Consider the following 6,296-nt stretch of genomic DNA (forward strand, 5'->3'; position numbering starts at 1 on the left):
TTTTGGCTGCTAACCAAAAGGTTGGCAGGTCAGAGTTCAAATCCACCAGCTGCTCCTTGGAAACCCCATGGGGCAGTTCTACTCTGTCCTATAGGGTCGCTATGAGTCAGAATCAACTCGATGGCATCAGGTTTAGTTTTTTGGTTTCTGAAACAGACTCTTCCTGGTCCTGAGCTTTATTTTGCCACCACAGAGGCAAGTTAGGAAGGAGCTCCACTTGGACGTCAGTGCATTGTTCGCAGGTTTTGGTATCAGGATATTGGGATTGGTTAAGAGCATAACTTTGACTGGACAACTTGGGTTCCATTCCCTGCTTTGCCACTTAACTAGCAGTCGGAATCAACTCAATGGCAACGTGGTTTTTTTTTTTCTGAGCATGTGTCTTTGACCAAATTTCTTAAACTCGAAGGCAGTTTCCTCAGGGATACTTTGGGAACAAAATAGTGTTAGAACATAGCTCACTGGTGGGTGTGCAGCTGTAGTGAGGGGCAGGCTTGCAGGTGTGAGTGAGTGGGGGGTTGCTGTTTCTTGTCCTTATTATGATAGGAAGTTTATTAGTGTAGAGTCTTTTTATATTTTACTACCTCCTGTATGTGTAGTTTTTTCATTGCTAGTATTTTTCTTTCTTGATTAGACTTTCAAGAAATCTAATTTATTGGCCTTTTCAAAGAAGCTGCTTTAGATTAAGTAAGCAGTTTTGCTTTCATTTTGTAATTTATTAATTTCTACTTAATTCTTTTCCCTGCCTTCTTTGGATTTTGTTTTGTTACTCATTTTCTAGTGTCTTGCGTTGCGCACTTAATTCATTGATGTTCACACTCGCTTACTTTTAACAGTGGAGAGTGGGAGGAGAAGTGGAGTAGTGGAGGCTGTGGCGTGAGGCAGTCCTGTTCCAGCCCTGTCCTGCCCTCAGCTCCCTTGTGACCGCAGGCAGGTCCCTCAGCTGCGGAGTTGGGGAATGTCTCTAAGGAGGCTCCTGACATGGTCCCAGGAGGGTGGCCCGGCAGGCATGCATGGCCTTCAGTAAACGGAAACTCTGCGACTATTGCTGCCTAATTCCACAGAGCTTCCATTTCTAAAGTTCGCTTGACTTGAGCAGCATCCTTTATGACCAGGCACTGAGCTGGTCCCCATGGACTCAGGGACACAGACAACTGGCACGGCCTTCAGGGTGCTCCAGTTCCCATGTGGACTGTCCTCAGATGGTGACTACCGAGACGGCAAGTTAATTGGCAGTTGCGGTTACAGCTACAGAGGAGCATAGCGCTGTCCAAGAGTGAGAACAGAGCCCTTAAGTTTGAAGGGCAGAAGGACCTGCGAGGAAGGGCATTACTGGCCGAGGGAAGAGCATGAGCAAAGCCTCTGAGCTGTGAAGGGGGCAGTCGGGATTGCAAGGTGGGGCTTCAGGATGAGTCAGCTTGGTGGGCTCCTCGGGATTGAGAATCTGATCCCTAAGACAACTAAAGTGATCCCATCTGTATTTGGTAAGAGTTTGTTGTCTTTATTTTCTGTCTGCTCTGTGGTTTCAATTTTGATGAATAATTGATCTGAGTTATTTAAGAGGATGCTTTAAAATTTCCAGGTGTTAGAAAATTTTTATTTTTTTAAAGCGATCATAATCAATTTCTGGCCTAATGAATGGTGACCTGAGGAGATGGCCTGTACAATTTCTGCCTTTTTGAATGTATGGCTCCGTTTCTTCATTGTTCAAGGTCTGATCATTGTTACAAATGTTGCACGGGAGGAGAAAAGGTCTGCTCTGCCACCTTCCACATTTTGTATCTGTCCGTCCTGATGTTTTTTGGTCAAATCCAAATCCGCTGGATCCCACATAATCAGAAGTGTGAGTTACGGTCTCCCCACCACTTCCGGGTTCTTTCTACAGACAACTCACTGGCTTTGGCTTGTGGGTTTGAGTAGCCTTATTGGTTCATTAGGAGGAGTCACAGGGCAGAGCGACCCTTCTTGATGGAGTGCTCTCTGCCTGGCCTGGGTCTGATGGCGACAGTGCAGACCGTACCTGCATCCCACCTGGTCTGCTCCTTTATCTTCAACTGAAAATCCTCTCGAGGCTATCTGAACATCGAATTTTAAAATGGTTTGCATCTCTCTTCTGCGTTATACTGATACCCGTTTGTCTATTTCCTGTGGTTGTAATTGGCAGTTATTTTGCTTTTTTTTTTTACTTCAGGTTATATCATGGACAGTTACCTATGGAAAAATAATCCACCTGTTCTGGGCAAGGCCCCAGGGACATTCCAGGGTGTGAGCCTGTTGCTGCTGTCGTGGTAACATGGGCTGATGCCAGCATTTTCAATGATAAAATCATGCTGTGAAGGACATTTTTTGGGCAAATCCCTTTTTCTACCTCAAGACTGCTTTGGGTTTACATTTCCCCTGCCAAAGGCAAATGGCACTTGGCTGGTTCTCCTTGCTGCTGCCCTGGGCCCTCCAGGCAGCTCAAGGGGCCAGTCATGTACATTTCTGCTCCCTAAAGCCCTGCCAGTTCCTTGAGTAGGAGCAGTTGTGGTTCCTTGAAGCCATTTTAATTTTCACATTTTTAAGCCAGTGGCATGTTCTCAGCAAGTTCCCTGGTGTAGGTCACTTTCTGGGTTTCTCACAGTGCACGCACCTACAGACCTTGAGTCTTGTCGCTGATGTGTTGAATTAATTCTTTGCTCATCTTACAGAGTAAGCTTTGACACCCCCATTTCCAAGTCTTTTCAGGCCAGAGCTTTGTTGCTTCGTCGTCAGGTTGGGACATAGATGGCTGTGCACATTTCTGCTGCTGGATAAGTAGTAAGTGCCTACCCTTCGTGATGCATGGGGCCCGAGCTGAAGGGAGGCTGTGAGGGGACAGGCGTGAGGGAGACGGGAGGGGGATGGAGGCCAGGGCAGTGGGCCCAGCAGGCCACCCACCCCTGGGAGGGGCCTGAGGCTGGGCATCAGACCGTCTCTGAGCCACCTGGTTGTCCCTAGATGACTGGTGTGTATGTGTGTGCATGTGTCTGTGTGTGTTGTGTGTCTGAGTGTCTGTCTATATGTGTCTGTGTCTGAGTGTGTGTGTGTGTACACCTCTGTGAATGTGTGCATCTGAGTGTCTTTGTGTCTTTGTGCATGTGCGTGTGTCTGTGTCTGTGTGTGCACACGTCTGAGTGTGTACACGTCTGTCTGTGTGAGTGAATGTGTTCGTGTGTCTGTGAGAAGTGGGGCTGGCTCTGCTTGGATTCCTCAGGATGAGTAGAGAGGACCCAGTTCTCAGCCTGGTCTGCTGCTGTGTCACCCTGAGCAGGTCATGGCCCTCTCTCAGCCTTGACTTTGACAGTAGGGCGGGGCTGTGACTGCGGATGATCCAGCCCCGCCCTCCCCCCATGACAGACCTGCACTGGACTCTGTGGAGCTTATGGAGGCACTTCTCCGTGACCAGCTGAGGGCCCAGGGGAGGCCAGGCCTTGGCTGGGAGCAGTGGGTGCTGTGGGCAGCGGGCTGAGGGGTGGTCTAGAAGCAGGTGTTGGCCAAGGGTCCAGGGTGGGCTCGGTGCACCTCCTGCCTGCCTCGGGGGCCCTGGTGGCTTCAACCCATCTTCTCTCAGACTCAGACCAGGAGAGAGGCTGGTGAGGATACTTTCTAACTTCACTTTCAAGTAATGGCAGCTCCCAGGAAGGAGTTCACAGCTGACGGTGGCCGAGAGATCAGAGGAAGGAAGGCAAAGCAGCTGGGCTTGTCTGTGTGTGACCTCACGTGGCCGGGGCACAGCAGACCTGGAGGACCATCGGCGTTTGGGCTAGGCCAGAGTGCTCCAGGTTTCCCCTAGTTCTTAGACTTCCTATATTGGTGAAAAACTGGGGATTTTTACCTGTACTTATAAAAGTAATTTGCGTAGAGTTAAAAATTCAAGCCATGGAAGAGTGTAAAGTGAAAGTAAAATCCCTCTCTGCTTACCCATCCCATCCCCACTACCCAGAGGTGGCCTCTCAAGTTTCTTAGAATCTTTCTGGAAATTCCTGTACCCATACAAAAACCTATCACCTCTGACACTGCTGCTGAACCAGCAGGATGGGAACTCGGTTCAGTCTGCCCGTCTGACTTGATGCGCGCCTGCAGTGGGCATAGACATCCAGTACTCAGGACATGGGTGGCTGTGAAGCTGGGGGACGAGTGTCCCCTGGCTGTGCCTTTGAAAGGGGTGTCAGGGTAGGGAGGAGGTGAACCGGGGAGGGAGGGAGGGAGGCGTGGAGCCGCCGCAGGTGTTTCTTTTACTGAACGCAGCTCATGGCTGCGTTCAGGTTTTGCTTTTCACCTTTGAGTCTGTGAGAAAATGAGCAGGAAAAAGCAAAAGGCGCTGGTGGTGGCACGCCCTGCAGTGCTGGGCCGGGGTTCGAGTCCCCGTGGCGCCTCTGCTTCCTTTCAGCTCCTCTCCACCCCACCAGGGACATCATGGCTCCCAGGAGGCACCTTGGGCCCCTCTCCCGGGAGTCCTCCTGTCCCACGCTCCTCCCTCATCCTCTTGGGGCCCTGGTCCTCAACAGAGTGGGACAGGGGCCACAGGGCTGGGCTTTCAAGGGCTCTAGCTCTATCCCCTCCCCTGCCCTGGGCCACACGCAGATGATGGATTAGCTTGTCAGCCCCAACCCTGTGGGAAGGGGAGGAGGACAGCATGGGGACTCAGGATACCAAGGCAGAGAGGGGCCCACTTGGAGTGCGACTTGGCCTCTTCATCCAGGACTCCTGGGATCAACCCACCACCACTTCTAGCTCCATCTCCCAGGACCTGGATGGCTGTCCCAGGGAGGTGGAGTGGAGGAGGTCAAAAGGGAGGAGATGGGCAGGGCCTCAGGAAGGATGGGGCCAGGAGGGACAGAGTGGGGGAGAGCGTCCTGTGATCTTTGGCAAGTTCTCACGGGCCCACAGGGGTTTCCTCCTCCCTCAGTCTTAGATTCCCTCTGTCCAGCTCCCCACATTGGCCAGCTCCCCAGGGTCATTTTACCGGCCACGATGCTGATGTCATCTGTACCTTGGAACAGGCTTCTGGGTCCAACTGGACCCCAACATTCTTCCAGGAGCCTCTACCCACTGCTGCAATAATTTCCTTTAAAGACCCACATCCCATAGGAGCAGCGGGGAAGTAGAAGGGGAGGTATCCAAAGTTGCCCTTGAGAGTTGAGCCTTGTCTCCTCCTCTGTGGTGGGCGATGGGCACCCTCGCCTTATAGAGCCCAGTTAGGACAACAAGCCCTGGAGAGTATTCCAAGCCCAAGTCACATGATGGTTCAGATGGGGAGAGCTGGGCTCCTCTGGGGGCTGGACACAAACCTACAACAAGCCTAAGGCAGGGCCTAGGGAGGGGAACCGGGAGTGAGCAGGACTGAATGAATCCCTTCAAGATCCCAGAATGGCCCACTGACAAGTTCTGGCACCTGAAACTGCCTTCTGGAGCTGGTGTTCCAGCAGAGGGTGGTGAGGGGGTGGAGTGAGGTTGCGGCCTTGCAGCAGGCCCGGGTGGTAAGGGCGCAATATCCACCAAGGTGCCCACCTACCTGACGCGCGGCAGCCACGAGGGCAAGAAGCTACGGGATCTGCTGTCCTCGGACATGATGGGGGCGGGGGGGCTTCCGCCACATCATTCACTTCGTCAGCAGTGGCAACGGTGACATGTTCGGTGACATCTCATTCCTTCAGGAAAGTTCCACCTCCTGCTGGGGACAGCAGTCGAGGGATTCAAGAAGGATGGTACCTTGGACCTCCTCAAGGGCTCAGGCAGTGGCCAGGCTGTTCCGGCTCTTTGGCTTCATGTCTTGGACCTGGAGCATGGCACCAGTAACCCAAAGTGTTTGTGGTAGGCAGAATAGCCCCTCAAAGCTAATCACGTCCTAACATCTGGACAGGCAGCCTGAGGTGAAGATGTTACCTTACATGACAAAAGGGTCTTTGCAGCTCTGATTAAGGATCTTAAAACAGGGAGATTATCCTGGATTAATTTGGTAGGCTCAATGGAATCACAAAGGTCCTTATAAGAGAAAGAAAAAGGCAGGAGAGTCAGTGTGAGTCAGAGATTTGGTGCTGCCTGGAAGATGGATGAAGGGGCCATGAGCCAAGGAATGCAGACAGTCTCTACGAGCTGGGAAAGGCAAACAACCAGATTGTCCTCTAGAGCCCCCAGCAGGAATGCAGCCCCGTCAACACCTTAATTTTAGCCCAGGAAGAATCATTTTGGACTTCTGACCCCCAGAACTGTAAGGTAATAGTGAGTTGTTTAAAGCCGCTAATTTTGTGTCATTTTGTTACTGCAGCAATAGG

The sequence above is a fragment of the Elephas maximus genome, chromosome 7, assembly GCF_024166365.1.
Source record: "Elephas maximus indicus isolate mEleMax1 chromosome 7, mEleMax1 primary haplotype, whole genome shotgun sequence".
Taxonomy (NCBI): Eukaryota; Metazoa; Chordata; class Mammalia; order Proboscidea; family Elephantidae; genus Elephas; species Elephas maximus.